The 16,996-nt window shown below is 39.9% G+C and overlaps 1 long non-coding RNA gene across 1 annotated transcript; it reads left to right on the top strand.

The window, feature by feature from the left end:
* Positions 1 to 3,912: 3,912 nt before the first annotated feature.
* Positions 3,913 to 5,396, top strand: LOC112234572. Its single transcript, XR_002950914.2, has 3 exons — positions 3,913 to 4,386; positions 4,610 to 4,679; positions 5,234 to 5,396. It is a non-coding gene; the product is annotated as an uncharacterized LOC112234572 (long non-coding RNA).
* Positions 5,397 to 16,996: the final 11,600 nt, after the last annotated feature.

The raw sequence follows: 16,996 nt of genomic DNA, 5'->3' as shown, positions 1-16,996 counted from the left end.
GCTCTGACTCAGGCATTAGGCCTACTGGACGGAAACCTTTTAGTAGCCTAGCCCTAGCCGACATGTATGCCACAGTTACAGTTATTACATTCACATTTTAGTCATTTGCAAACGGTCTTATCCAAAAGCCAAGTTTTTCTTATGGGATGTTTATTTGAGGTACTTATAGTAATGAATAGGCTATAATGTCACATTTTGTATGTTATTATATCTATATTATTCATTTACCGGTAAAAAAAAAAATGAGTTTGTTGTTTCACATGCCTATAGAGAACTGCTTCAATAGAAGTGAGTGAGATAGTGAGGAAGAACAATTCATTGGGAGGCCAACAGTGAGGTTGCTGTTCTCTCTCTTGTGAGTGGTGTTATGCACAGTGTGGCTCACTCAACATCAGGAACACCATCTGGAAAGAGACAATTACCTGCGTGTCGTAAACTCTAGTTTCACTCAACAATCAAAACAGCAGTATCAGCATTATTTTACAATGAAAACATAGAATCTATGGCAAGGTAGGCAGCTAGGTATGGGAAGGGAACTCACTATAACGGGTTAAAGGCCTACCTTTAAGCACAATGTGGTGTTCAGCTGGAATGAATAGCAGTTCCGATGTGTACCCCTGTCGTGCGTTTATACGCCAACACCAGTAGAAATCCAGAGCTTAACCATATTGTTTCACAATGATTTAAGTCAATATCTTCTTGTTTTAGTATGATATACAGTGGGGAGAACAAGTATTTGATACACTGCCGATTTTGGAGGTTTTCCTACTTATAACTGCAGTACAAAATGTAACAAACAAAAACTTAGCAGACAGTAACATTGAACAGGTCATCAGAATCATAAAACCCCCTGAACTTTTTCAGGAGTATGTAAGCTCCCAGAATCACTGTTACTACAGAACTGTCATCGTGACCATTCGCTACATTCCTCACAGCTACTGGATGTATGGAAAGACTTGAAGAGACCTGGGCCTGTTGAAATATAACAGGTTGAGTTCCCACTAGATACACTTCCTATTGGCAGGCTGAGGCTTTGGAGTGTGTTTGTGTTTGTTTGTTTGTGTGTGTGGACATGGAGAAACTAAGAATTTTTGGCCCGCGCTACAGATGGCTATGTCGTTCCGCTTAACCCGAACTAGTAAAGGCCCAGTGAACTACTTTTGTGAGAAAAAAATGCTTTTATTTTTTTCTTATGTTTTTTTTATTCCTGATTTTTCAGGGGTTGCTACAGCACCCTCAGCACCCCTACTTCCCATGGCTATGTTGGAGTCAACATGGGCCAGCATCCCTGTGGAACACTTTTGACACCTTGTAGAGTCCATGCCCTGGTGAATTGAGGCTGTTCTGAGGGCAAAAAGGGCTGCAACTAATGTAATCTAAGAGAGGTTTTCCTAAAGCTTTATACACGTAGGTCTTCATCGTATCTGAGCCTATACCACTGCCCAAGCAGCCCTGGACTTCCCCAATGGATTTCCTTACATTTACATTGTTTAGCAGGAGCTCTTATCCAGAGTGACTTACAGGAGCAATTGGGGTTAAGTGCCTTGCCCAAGGGCACAGACAGATTTTTCACCTAATCGGCTTGGGTATTTGAACCAGCGACCTTTCGATTACTGGCCCAACGCTCTTAATTAACCACTAGGCTACCATCTGCCCCACTGGCTGGCTGTGGGTGCAACAGTTGACACCTTTGTGTTGAAACTGAAATGCTGTGTGTTGAGCACATGCAACTGACATCACCATATATCAGATGGCATATCCACATATATAAAGATTTTCAGGGCAATTGAATTTAGATCTAAGCAGAAATTTGATTGACAAGAATAGAATGCTCTCTTCAGTGACTTCACTCTAATAGGCATACACACATGGCCTAGAGACTACTGTTTAAATTCTTAAAGGTCGACTTTGAGCACAAAAAACAGTCCAACTCCACCTCTTTCTCAATTTTCAAACCTAAATGGGGTGTGCCTTTGGTGGTTCATCGATGTGTCATTCTGGTCATGCGTAGAGATCAGTAAGAAATGACACTTCTGTAGCTAAGTATCTTATTCATCCACTTTTTAAAATTAAATTACCTGGTATGATGGTGCATTGATCAGTTATACAGTTTAAAGCTGTTATTTTTGCTTTTTTGCCTAAAGTCGACCTTTAACATGGACAACATTTCAGTCAACATATGCATGTGGTTATAAGAATGAAGATAAACAATATCCAATATATTTAAATTAATTATTAACTTCACAAACAAAGTGACAAACTCAACCCTTTCACAGTCTCACACCCCTGTCATGATCATACCATGTAATGGGGTTGTGAGAGACCGGGTTGAGTTTTTTGGCTGAAAATGGCCACTGCTGCATGAAATTAAGAAATTCAATATATCTTTGCAGTAGGAAAGATAGTTTTGATAAGTAATAGTTTTCTATCTTTATTTCATGTAACATAGTTGAGTTGTTAAGCTTGACGAAGCCAATCTAAAAATAAAAATCTATGAAATATAGATAACTTCCTTGTCTTTGCACCATATAGTTCAGAAAACTTGTATGATGTCACTTTCCAGTTGATGTCACATAAGGATAAGTTCACTATTTTTATGGGGGGGAGATTGGTTGGCATAATGTGGTTGAGGGTAGACTGAGATACGCAACTAAAGATTGTGATTTTAATCAATAATCATGTATTTATTTGCAAAAAATACATCCTGAACAAAAGAGCACCAATACATGTCAGTGGTGTAAAGTATTTGAGTAAATATACTTGAAAGTACTATTTAAGTAGTTTTTTTGGGTATCTGTACTTTACAATTTATATTTTCAGCAATTTTTACTTTTACTTCACTACATTCATAAAGAAAAGAATGTACATTTTACTCCATACATTTTCCCTGACACCCAAAAGTACTTGTTACATTTTGAAAATTCACACACTTATCAAAAGAACCACCCTGGTCGTCCCTACAGCCTCTGATCTGGTGGACTCAATAAGCACATGCTTCGTTTGTAAATTATGTTTGAGTGTTGGGGCATGCCCCTGGCTATCGTTAAATAAAATAATTTTCTGTCTGGTTTGCTTCATATAAGGAATAAAACATGTATAGTTTTCCTTTTGGTACTTAAGTATATTTTAAGTATATTTTAGCAGTTACATATACATATTTAAAACCACTTTTTACTTTTAGACTTTTACTCAACTAGTATTTTACTGGGTGACTTTTACTTGAGTCATTTTGGTGTATTTACCTTTTAAGTATGAAAATGGGTTACTTTTTCCACCACTGCCTACCGTCACTTGGTTACGGGTGAGTACCCTTTATTTTCTTATTCTCGTGTTTAAATTATTTTCCCTCAATTGAACCTTTGTTGTATTGTGCCACTAAAAATGTTATTCCATAGCTTAATCCAAACATTTGTGCAGACCAATTACCAGTTCATAAACCAACTCAGGTTTAGCTCTATGTAGAGTCAATCATTTGTATTGGGCGACACCTTGTGGATTTATCTCACAAGTGCTCCTCCTAATACAGTAATCCAATGACATGTCAAATACTGTGCCAGCTCAATCACATAAATAATACACAAATGTGTAAGCATATAGAAACAATAACTCATCGCATGTTTGTAGCCTCTTATCATCTTCTTATCATTATATGGTTGGTATACTTCCCACGCTACTCCATGCATTTGATGTTGCTTTATCGTTCCCAAGTATCTCCCACTGGCTCTGGGCTTCTGCACCTACCCCTTCACTCAAATTTTACAGGTAACTGTCAAAATACAGGAAACACAGAGTAAATGAGGGATACAAGGTATATTGAATGCAGGTGCTTCCACACAGGTGTGGTTCCTGAGTTAATTAAGCAATTAACATCCCATCATGCTTAGGGTCATGTATAAAAATGCCCAGTTGCCCATTATTTTGGCTGCTATGGTTAAAAGAAGAGATCTCGGCGGGTTTACTATCTGTTTCGCTACATGGATATAATCTGGCCACGATTAGACTCAAACCGTTTGAGACCCTCCCTTCCGTCCACCATATGGCCAGACCAATCAGCATCCTCTGATCATCTGTGGGGGTGGTTAAATTGTTGATGACAACAAAAATCAAAATTCATAACAACAATGACTGGAGGTTGCTGTTAACCGCTGCAGTAGTGGTATCATGTCAGAATTGAAGGGCATAACTTAATTGAAAGCAAATAACTGCATTGAAGGCTTTTCTTGGGGAGAATATGTTTTTCGTTCTTCTCCCGAATGAGTTTGCCAAGCACTTGATTTACGAGCTAGTTCCACTGGTAGTCAAGAAAATGGGACGGATCAAGAACCCAATTCTCATTGTTGTGTCAATGTGGGTCGCTTTAATGGAGGTCCACATCACATACAAATGGTCAGTATAACTACATAATTTGAAATCAAACTAGTCCACGCTATGTTGAACATTAATTTGACTCCTAGCTAGCAGCATGTATCTGACCTCAAAGACAATATGCCTTGCTCTAACCTGACATTACAATGTTACAGACAGTATGATGACTTCTGTTTGCAAGTCCATAACTATCGTCATACTTTCTAATCTAGACTCTAATATTGCATCATTTTCTTTCAACCAGGGGAGAGGTCGCAAAAGGGGAACCAGCCATCAGAGAGAGCTGGGAAAACTCTGATCCATAGCCAAAGAGAGTGAGTAAACATTGTCACCGAGTAAAACCAGTGCCAGTGCCAAAACCAGTGCCAGTTCATGTCCTGGGCCCATATTCATAAAGAGTCTTAGAGTGTTGATTGTTGATCAAGGATCAAGTCCCTCGTTGTAACTTCCTAAATATGGGCCCTTGTAATTTTCACTTCCTTCTCAACCCTACCCTGTAGCGCTCAAATTCAAGAGGAAGCCTAACTAGCTGATTTCCCATCATTTAACAGGACAATATCTCTATGTCATGCTGGGTTGAGAGCTTCTAGGTCTGTGTGAGGGGCATGAAGGAACACAGTCAATGTGCATTTTGACATGAAACGTGTTTGCTAAGATAATGGATAAAACCATTTTGTATATGCTTTGCACATACACCAGTAACATATTTTGTTACATCTGGAAACACAGGAGTGTGTAATATTTTCAAAAACATCCAATATGATGCAGGTTTTCCTTTGAGAACTTTCCCAAACTTTAGGCTATTATAATGGCTATTATTACTAATGCTATTATTACTAATGCATTGGTCCATGTATTTGTCTTTCAGGTACACCTGTGTTGGCACTGACAACATCCGTGCCTACGTTGTCAACAACATCCAGTATTCCGATTGCAACATACAATTTTAGCTGGAGACTTTCTTGGTCTATAGTAATTAGTTAGTTAAATGTTAAATTGTTTGTGTTGTTACTTGTCTAAACGTACCAGATTAAAACTCATCATTTTTGCTCAATATGGTTGGTGGTGTTTCAACCGTTAACATTATGGATTTTTTCGAATTATGAATTAATCAAGAGGTATAAATTAATTACATTTGCTTTTAACATTGTTCCAGTAGACAACAGAACAATGATGCATGGAAAGTTATACAGATAAAGTTGTACTGATAAATACAAAACTGAAATACAAAATACAGATCAATAAGTTCCATTTACAGTGACAACAGTTGATTGGACCTAGTCCTGCACCTTAACTTCCAGTCACTGTCTACCTCAGGGGTCGGCAACCATTTTTCTGTTGAGTGCCAATTTACCCTAACATTTCTAATGATCTGCCAGTTATGATATTCGTATGTGCCACTTGTGTCTATTGAATATCTAATTTCCCACAAACGGAAGAATTCCATATCTTGCTAAACAGAGGCGCTGTCCATTAGCACCAAGGGCTTGATCTTGGAACACAGATTCTCTTGGTGAATGATGCAATTATGTGATAATGCTCGACAAGCCGGTGTTTGGAGGATATATTGGTACAGGTTACCAACATATTCAAATACTGATTGACATATTTTAATTAAATGTTAATTTATTCATACTATTTCATCCTTTGACAAGATATAGTCCTGACACAAATCTAGGGTTGCTACCCAAGCCGACTGGTCGTTCATTCTATCGGTTTGGTTGCAAAAGTCGTGACCCAGTTGTTCAGTTTTTTTTGTTTTGTATCTATGTTCGTTCTAAATGTCCCATTACCATACTGTCTGGCAACGTTCTTATCCCTTGCTTGCTAGCTAGACAACTACGACTAACTTAGTCACATCCTCAAAAAATAATAACAACAGTAGCTGCATTTGCATTTGTTTAATCTGTTTTCTACTAACATTTATTTGGATACATCCATAACAATGAGCTAATGGCATAGAAAATGTGCTCTCTCTTCAGGACACTGCTGTTCAGAGGAGCTAGCCAACAACACAGCTAACACAATCACTTCAAACACTGAAGATGTAAAGACTACAAACTAGCTGCACTTTGTTTCATTTGACCTTTTTTCAATTTGCATTTCTTTGTATATATGCATTTAAAATTATGATTCATGATTTCGACTGGCTGAGAAACGCTGCCTGTCTGTCTCGTCGCGACTCCCAACCCCTACATGTTCATTACAATGTCAAGTGCATTTATTTTCAGCAAACTTAACATGTGTAAATACATTTGTATGAACATAACAAGATTCAACAACTGAGACATAAACTGAACAAGTTCCACAGACATGCGAGTAACAGAAATTGAATAATGTGCCCCTGAACAAAGGGGGGTCAAAATCAAAAGTAACAATCTGGTGTGGCCACCAGCTGCATTAAGTTCTGCAGTGCATCGCCTCCTCATCGACTGCACCAGATTTGCCCGTTCTTGCTGTGAGATGTTACCCCACTCTTCCACCAAGGCACCTGCAAGTTCCCGGACATTTCTGGGGGGGAATGGCCCTAGCCCTCAGCCTCTGATTCAACAGGTTCCAGACGTGCTCAATGGGATTGAGATCCGGGCTCTTCACTGGCCATGGCAGAACACTGACATTCCTGTCTTGCAGGAAATCACGCATAGAACGAGCAGTATTGCTGGTGGCATTGTTATGCTGGAGGGTCATGTCAGGATGAGCCTGCAAGAAGGGTACCACATGAGGGAGGAGGATGTCATCCCTGTAACACACAGCATTGAGATTGCCTGCAATGACAGCAAACGCAGTCCAATGATGCTGTGACACACCGCCCCAGACCATGATGGACCCTCCACCTCCAAATCGATTCCGCTCCAGAGTACAGGCCTCTGTGTAACACTGATTCCTTCAACGATAAACGCGAATCCGACCATCACCCCTGGTGAGACAAAACTGCGACTCGTCAATGAAGAGCACTTTTTGCCAGTCCTGTCTGGTCCAGCGATGGTGGGTTTGTGCCCATAGGCGACATTGTTGCCTGTGATGTCTGGTGATGACCTGCCTTACAACAGGCCTACAAGCCCCCAGTCCAGCCTCAGCCTATTGCGGACAGTCTGAGCACTGATGGAGGGATTGTGCGTTCTTGGTGTAACTTGGGCAGTTATTGTTGCCATCCTGTTCCTACCACGCAGGTGTGATGTTCGGATGTACCGATTCTGTGCAGGTGTTGTTACACGTGGTCTGCCACTGTGAAGATGATCAGCTGTCCGTCCTGTCTCCCTGTAGCGCTGTCTTAGGTGTCTCACAGTACGGACATTGCAATTTCTTGCCCTGGCCACACCTGCAGTCCTCATGCCTCCTTGCAGCATGCCTAAGGCATGTTCACGCAGATGAGCAGGGACCTGGGCATCTTTCTTTTAGTGTTTTTCAGAGTCAGTAGAAAGACCTCTTTAGTGTCCTATGTTTTCATAACTGTGACCTTAATTGCCTACCGTCTGTAAGCTGTTAGTGTCTTAACGACTGTTCCACAGGTGCATGTTCATTAATTGTTTGTTTCATTGAACAAGCCTGGGAAACAGTGTTTAAACCGTTTACAATGAAGATCTGTGAAATAATTAGGATTTTTACGAATGATATTTGAAAGACATGGTCCTGTAAAAGGGACGTTTCTTTATTTGCTGAGTTTATATCCCGAATCATTGCAGGATAAAATAATATATAATTCAACAAACAGAAAAACTGAAATCCTCCCATTATTATTTTCATTGTCATGGCACACTTTGTTTGAGAGCTTTGAAGATTGAATGCCAGAGAATTAAAAAAAAAACTTTAACCAGAAAAAAAGCGGTGGATTTTTGTCCATCCTCCCCTGATTCAGAATATAGCATTTTCATAGTCAAGGCATTGGGCGATAGCCCTGGTTCCCACAGACACAGTAGTATATGTTTTGTGCCTGGCTGAATCATATGTCACAGCCACTGACAAAGCACTTGTCTCTAATCCTTACATCGTAGCGCAGCAGGAGAGAGTGGTTTCAACACGGTAGCACATTGAGATCAATTTATTACCATTAATATAACATAATTTGAAACAAAAAACACTTTCTGTTTGTCATTATTAATATGAGATGAAAGGCGAGTTCCTAACAAGTTCAGGAATCCAAGCTAGGGCTCTGTGTGATCTTCACAGCAGTGGGGGCAGATGTTTAGATCAAGAGACACCTTTTAGCAAACATGTACATTTTCTCTTAAACTAAACATGCAGATGCATTTTCAGTTACAGTATAAGGAATGTGAAGTACTATGGTTTTTGGTTTATGGTTTTTATAATTTGATTATACTATAAGTCAATTAAAATCTTATTCATACAGTTTTGTTGAATAGGAAATGTCATAAAATATGAAATATTTTTGTCATATTTGTACTGTGTACTTGAGTTTGTGTCCTCAACAGTGACTACACCTCAGCATTTTATTTAAAAAATAATTACCAGAAAGGTGAGATTGTAACCTTTCTTGGTGTATGCAGCATTACTAGTTATTGTTTTTTTTTTCAATATTAAATTATTACTTTCAGGGATACCGTAGATTACATAATAAATTAAATGCAGTTACGTTTTTTAGAAACCATGTAAATCATTTCAAGTCTTATTCATACAGTTTTGTTGAATCGGAAATACGTCAAAATATTTCATTTTTTATCATATTTTTACTGTGTACTTGAGCTTGGGTCCTCAAAAGTGACTGCAACTCAGAATATTATATTTTAGATGACATGTAGTTACATTTTTAAGCACAGTCTGCAGTCTCATGAGACATGATGTGGTCTAAGGGACGTCTGTCTAAACTCCAATGCAAGTCCTGTTACATTACTAGTAGAACTAGTTTGTTATCTTTAGTCATGTTTCTGGTTGTCATAGATCTAAACCTCTTGCCTACACTATGTCCATGTTAACTCAAATCCCCAATACGTTAAATCCCCAACACCAATACGGTGTTAAGATGCTTCCAATACTCTATTGTTTTCTAATATTTCTGTCTCAGCCACTAGAGAACTTGGATGAGGCTGAACAAATGGAGGGGTGTCTTGAAGATGAGGATTGGAGACTGGCAAACAACAATATATTCCAAGTGCCAGCTGTATTTTTAGAGTAAACTGAAACAGTTTATTTCTTTCTTATCTTTTCCGATTTGGTCCTGCCGTACATACCTACATGTACACTATGGTCACAAGACGAAGGCCTCCTTACTGTACCTAGAATATCTAAGCAAAAAGCTGGAGGCATAGCTTTCTCCTATAGAGCTCTATTTTTATGGAATGGTCTGCCTATCCATGTGAGAAATGCAAACTCGGTCTCGACCTTTAAGTCTTTATTGAAGAGTCATCTCTTCAGGAGGTCCTGTGATTGAGTGTAGTCTGGGCTGTGAAGGTGCTGTGAAGGTGAACGGAAAGACACTCGAGCGACGAACCGGCCTTGCTGTCTCTGCCTGGCCGGTTCCCTCTAGTGGGTGGGATTATATCCTGTCTGTTTGTCGGTCAGTGCCACAGTGTCTCCCGACTGCTCCGGTCTCAGCCTCCAGTATCTAGGACCATGCCTCAGGACTACCTGGCCTGATGACTCCTTGCTGCCCCCAGTCCACCTGGTCATGCTGCTGCTCCAGTTTCAACTGTTCTGCCTGCAGCTATGGAACCCTGAACTGTTCACTGTACATGCTACCTTGTCCCGGACCTGCTGTTTTGGACTCTCTCTCTACCGCACCTGCTGTCTCTAACTCTGAATGATCGTCTATAAAAAGCCAACTGACATTTACTCCTGAGGTGCTGTCCTGTTGCACCCTCTACAACCATTGTGATTATTATTATCTGACTATGCTGGTCATCTATGAACGTTTGAACATCTTGGCCATGTTCTGTTATAATCTCCACCCAGCACAGCCAGAAGAGGACTGGCCACCCCTCAGAGCCTGGTTCTTCTCTAGGTTTTTCCTAGGTTCTGGCCTTTCTAGGGAGTTTTTCCGACTCGCTGTGCTTCTACATCTGCATTACTTGCTGTTTGGGGTTTTAGGCTGGGTTTCTGTACAGCACTTTGTGACATCGTCTGATGTAAGAAGGGCTTTATAAATTCATTTGATTGATTATTTCACAAGTCATATCACGATCAAATGAACCATCATTTGTTATTTTTTTAATAAGTCCACTCTTGGTCGTCCCAAAATATGTTGCATGTCAGCAATGATGTTTTCAAAAGATAGGACTTTCAAGATGCAAAGTGTACCATGCCACATCATCATGATGCAGCAAAATTCATCATGAGGTAAAACGCATCATCATGAGGATGGCGCCGGAGGAGATGGCTGGCCTTTTACAGGCTCCTATCCAATTCTGCTCTTGTGTGTTTTTTCTCATTATTTGTAATTTATTTTGTACATAATTTTTCTGCCACCATCTCTTATGACCGAATAGGGCTTCTGGATATCAGAACAGCGATTACTCACCTCGTACTGGACAAAGATTTTTTTCTTTAACAAGTCGGACGCGAATAATTTACTTCAGACACTGGACAAAGACCCAAATCCCTGAGTGCACTTAGGTCGGGATGCCTTGTAAGAATCCCATGGCGAGAGGGTAACCCGTCTATACCTTCCGTATTATTAGCCAGTGTGCATTAGATAATAAACTGGATGAGCTCTGATCAAGACTATCCTACCAACGGGACATTTAAAAACTGTAATATCTTATGTTTCACAGAGTCATGGCAGAACGACGACATGGATAACATACAGCTAGCTGGGTTTTCCGTGCATCGGCAGGACAGAACTGCTGCCTCGGGTGAAACAAGGGGTGGCGGTCTGTGTCTTTCTCAATAACAGCTGGTGCACAAAATCTTTAAGGAAGTCTCAAGCTTTTGCTTGCCTGAGGTATTGCTTGCCTGAGGTAGACTATCTCATGATAAGTTGTAGACCACACTATTTACCAAGAGTTTTCATCTATATTTTTCGTAGCTGTCTACTTACCACCACAAACCAATGCTGGCACTAAGACCGCACTCGACAGGCTGTATAAGGCCATAAGCAAACAAGAAAATGCTCACCCAGAAATCTGGCTGGGCCACTCAAGGACATTCAGAGACTTGTCCCGAATCCACTCCTGCCTTGTCTTGGCTGTGTGCTTAGGGTAATTGTGCTGTTGGAAGGTGAACCTTCACCCCAGTCTGAGGTCCTGAGCTCTCTGGAGCAAGTTTTGATCAAGGATCTCTCTGTACTTTGCTCCGTTCATCTTTCCCTCAATCCTGACTAGTCACTGAAAGACATCCACACAGCATGATGCTGCCACGACCATGCTTCATCGTAGGGATAGTACCAGGTTTCCTCCAGACGTGACGCTTGGCATTCAGGCCAAAGAGTTCAATCTTTGTTTCGTCAGACCAGAGAATCTTGTTTCTCATGGTCAGAGTCTTTAAGTGCCTTTTGACAAACTCCAAGTGGGCTGTCATGTGCCTTTTACTGAGGATTGGCTTCCGTCTAGCCACTCTAACATAAAGGCCTGATTGGTGGAGAACTTCAGAGATGTTTGTCCTTCTGGAAGGTTCTCCCATCTCCAAATCAAAATGTATTGGTCACATACACATGGTTAGCAGATGTTAATGTGTGTGTAGAGAAATGCTTGTTCATCTAGTTCCGACCATGCAGTAATATCTAACAAGTAATCTAACAATTTCACAACTACCTTATACACAGGTGTAAAGGAATGAATATGAATATGTACATATAAATACAGTATATGGATGAGCGATGGCCGAACAGCATAGGCAGGATGCAGTCGATGGTATAGAGTACTGTATATACATATGAGATGAGTAATGTAGGATATGTAACCATTATACACTGCTCAATTAAGTGTATTAAGTGGCATTGTTTCAAAGTGTCTAGTGATACATTTATTACATCCAATTTTTAATTATTAATGTGGCTGGAGATTTGAGTCAGTGTGTTGGCAGCAGCCACTCAATGTAGTTTGGTTGTTTGGCTGTTTAACAGTCTGATGGCCTTGAGATAGAAGCAATATGAAGAAAAGGCAGAAATAAAACATCTCGGTCCTCATTAGTCACCTAAACTTTAAAATATGTCCATCCATTAAAATAATGGAATATGCAATCTGGAAAAAATATTAAAGTCGAGTGGTTGGTGGTGGATCATGTAGCAGTGGCGAACATCTGTTTTGAGGTAGGCTACATGTCTTATTGTTGATTTTTGATAGCAGACTATAATACCCATGGAACCACATGTAGAAAATATATTTGATTTAACTGTAACTGTGCAATAGATGAAGCAGGTGAATAGCGTTATAAACGTTGCATATTGTTAACCTGGCCCCTTTGTAACAGGCAGGCAGACACAGAGTATTGCAGACTGATTACGAGCTAGTTTACTTTATATAAACTTATGCACGACTACCGTGGTCTTACGTGCAATAAGAGCTAAAGCTATGGAAAGTAGTCATAAACTGATCATAACCTAAATGTTATAAGGTCTGTATGTGTGGCTCAAAATTCATTTCTGGGATTGGTTATTAGTGCATTCAATGTGTATTTAGTGTAGTGGTTTTGATGCTTATGAGCTTTTGTTGATTGACTTTGCCAAACCCATATGTTCATGATTAAAATGCCACTGGACTCAAGCCCAGAAGTTAGGATATGCATATAATTGGTAGATGTGGATAGAAAACACTCTAAATTTACAAAACTGTTAAAATAATGTCTGTGAGTATAACATAACTGATTTGGCAGGCAAAAATCTGAGAAATCCATCCAGGAAGTATTTTTGTTTTGTTTGTTTGTAGTTTTCATTTCAATGCCATTACAGTATCCATTGACTTTGGACTCAAGTTGCAGTTCCTATGCCTTCCACTAGATGTCAACAGTCTTTAGAAATGGTTTCAGGCTTGTATTCTGAAAAATTAGGGAGTAAGACCAGTCTGAATGACTGGACCCTACAGTGTCACAGAGGATTGATTATAAACATCGTTTGAAATGTTTCTGCGAACTTTACGGATAAAATTTGGATTTTTGTCTTCCTGTTGTTACTGCATTTGAGCCTGTGGATTACTGAAGAAAACTCATGAACAAAACTGAGGTTTTAGGATATAAAGAGACTTTATCGAACATTTATTGAGTAAATGAATGTCTTCTGAGTGCAACCATATGAAGATCATCAAAAGTAAGTGATTAATTTTATCTCTTTCAGACTTGTGTAACTTCTACTTGGCTGGTTATTGTTTGTAATGATTTTCTGCTGGGCTCAAATAATCACATGGCATGCTTTCACCGTAAATACTTTTTGAAATCTGACACCGTGGTTGGATTCACAAGAAGTTCATATTTAAACCTTTGTATAACACTTGTATGTTTTCTGAATGTTTATAATCACTATTTCTGTTTTTGAATTTGGCAGAGCAGAGCTGCCCAATCCTGTTCCTGGAGAGCTACGCTCCTGAAGGTTTTCACTCCAACCCCAGTAGTAACCTACCTAATTAAGTTTATCAACCAGCTAATTATTAGAATCAGGTGCGCTAGATTAGGGTTGGCGAGAACCTTCAGGATGTTAGCTCTCCAGAAAACAGGGTTGGCCAGGCCTTGTGTGGAGCATCAACCTCAACAGTATCAAACAAGTTCTAAATTGTACTCTTAAATTGACTCAATTATTAAATCAAAGATCAATGTCTTATTTCAGTCAATAGATGCACAATTCAATATGCATAATTTGAAATGTATTTGCCTGAAATATTTCCTCACAAAATACTAAGGATGGCATTGTATACTTTTTTAAAAGCTTATAGTGAAGCATGTTGAACCTGATGTAACAACATGAGATACTAATTTGAATGGAGAGTGGTAAAGGCACAAACGTTTAAAACGCATATAAAAAAACGTACCAACATGATGGTGCAAGTTAGGAACAACAGCGAGAGGAGATGCGTGCTTGTCGAATCATTGTCCACAAGGAAAACATGATTTTCATGGATGCCTGAAACATTTTTATACACAGTTCTCCCAATATGTCAGCTACGCTCTTCACACTTAGGATGAACAGTTCCGGAATACGCAGTGATCAAATAAATGTGAAGCAGAGGAGCTGTTCACTACTTAGAAATGGTATCTTCTCATGCATTCAAAGGAGACGTAGGTGAGCTCCACTGTTGTGTTTTCTGAGGAGAAAATCCAAGTCCAACTTGGCCCGTTTCTATGGAGATGGCAGTAGTCAGTACAGCTCAACTTGACTCAGGCACTTCGCAATAGCATTGAGAGATTTTACAAGTGGCTCCCCCTTTTATAAAGGCTGCCAGATGTTCCTGTGTGACATCATCACAAGCCCTCAGACTCTAGAGAGGGCAGGTGGAGGAGGGCAGGGAGGGAGACGAGGGCTCGGACAAATTAAGTCAGAGGGTGTCAGAGTCGAAAAGAGCAAGAGAAAGTTGAGGCAAAGACCGATGTGGGTGGGGAGTTGGGAGGTGGTGTTTTGGAAAGGAGGGCTGGGGGTTGTAAAGCAACAGGAAAATGGCCATATTGATCTGAGGATATCTCAAGTCCCTTGTAATGCCTTTTCCAAAGGAGGCTCCTTGTTTGTTTCTAGATGACAGGCTAAAATTACAGTGAAAGTGCTCTATTGTGGCAAATTGTTGGCGAGTGGGCTGTAAGAGAGCAATACACTCGAAAGATCTAAAATGATATGCAATAAGTAAGGTGAAAACCTATCCAGTCTGTCTCACCGTAGACCCTCATAAATGTTCACAAATCAATGGCTACAAAGACATCGGATATGAGGCCAAGTCTGTATGTACATTGACACACAGCTAGGCACGCACACACATTGCCCACACTTACGTCATTCCAAAACTCTTTCCCCCGACAAACACATTCCAGGAAACAAAAGTTCCTTGAGGTTGAAGTCTGCTTGTCTACACAGAGCCAAAAGAACATCTCCATTTCCAAACCTACGGGGACGTTAACTAAAAATTGTCCCAAAAAAGTGTTTTTGACTTGAGCAGGAAGTCAGCTTGGATAGTCACTCTTATGAAACACAGGAAAAGTAATTCAGCACATCTAACGCAAGAGAGTTTTTGGAAGGCCAGGTTGGTTCCTCTGACTAATGCCTCTCACCGCGGCTGTAGACAGCCTGTCAGACTGGCTCCTCTCTCCAATCAAACCATCGGGACTTCACACACATGGTACATGCAGTACCAGTCAAAAGTTTGGACACACCTACTTATTCAAGGTTTTTCTTTATTTTTAATATTTTCTACATTGTAAAATAATAGTGAAGACATCAAACCTATGAAATACACATGGAATCATGAAGTAACCAAAGAAGTGTTAGATTTTAGATTCTTCAAAGTATGGCATTCTCTCTACCAGCTTTATGAGGTGTCACCTGTAACTCCCCCTTACATTGGGGACTTCAAAGTGCGAGCAGTGCAAATTATTTAAGCAAGGAAGTGAGTTTGAGAAAATCTGAAAGTATGCATCTTACAAATAGTTTTCACAAACTGTATATGCCATAACTCAATCAATTGGGCTTCACAAAATAATATGTCCAATTTGATAGACCATTTATTTTGATTGGTGATTTTCGCAATCTTTCAAAGTCCAATCTAATACAGCTGTAGCGATCTGACTCCCTCTCACGCCTCGATTCAAACCACATCCCATTCAAGTCCCACTTGGTTGTACAGGTCTTGCCAGACTCTGTGCACCAGAAATTCAAGCCTGGGGACGAGGTTAGGTCAGCAGTGATTGAGTTTGTACATTACCATGCTCCTCATAAGTCTCACAGCTGATAGATGAACAAGCTGCACAGTGTGGGAATCTAAGACCAGGTGGACCCAGGGTTTAGATCACACACACCTGTGTGTGTGTGTGTGTGTGTGCTTGTGTAGACCTCTTCTTGAGCTTGCATACTAGTGTGTTCATGTGTGGGTGTGTCTATGTACAGTGCCTTCAGAATTATTCATACCCCTTGACATATTCCACATTTTTTTGTTACAGCCTGATTTCAAAATTGATTGAATCTTTTTTCCTCCCCCAACTACACACAATACCACCTAAAGACCAAGTGAAAACATGTTTTTAGACATTTTTGAAAATGTTTTGAAATACAGAAAAACCTAATTTGCATAAGTATTCACAGCCCTGAGTCAATCCATGTTAGAATCTTAGAAGGGCTTTGCACACCTGGATTGTACATTATTTCACAGCCCTGAGTCAATCCATGTTAGAATCTTAGAAGTCTCAAAGGGCTTTGCACACCTGGATTGTACAGTATTTGCACATTCTTTTTTAAATTCTTCAAGTTCTGTCAAGTTGGCTGTTGACCATTGCTATATAGCCATGTTCAATTTTTGCCAATGATTTTCGAGACGATTTAAGTAAACACGGTAACTAGGCCACTCAAGAACATTCACTGTTGTCTTGGTTAATGTGTAAACATTTCGAAAAACATAAATCCACTTTGACATTGAGGTATTGTGTGTAGGCCAGTGACACAATCTCAATTTACTCCATTTTAAATTCATGCTGTAACAACAACATTTGGAAATATTCAAGGGGTATGAATACTTTCTGAAGGCACCGTATTTGTAGATGAAGGTTGCAGCACACT

Source organism: Oncorhynchus tshawytscha, linkage group LG33 (assembly GCF_018296145.1).
Source record: "Oncorhynchus tshawytscha isolate Ot180627B linkage group LG33, Otsh_v2.0, whole genome shotgun sequence".
NCBI lineage: Eukaryota > Metazoa > Chordata > Actinopteri > Salmoniformes > Salmonidae > Oncorhynchus > Oncorhynchus tshawytscha.
This window is presented reverse-complemented; position numbering and strand designations above follow the sequence as displayed.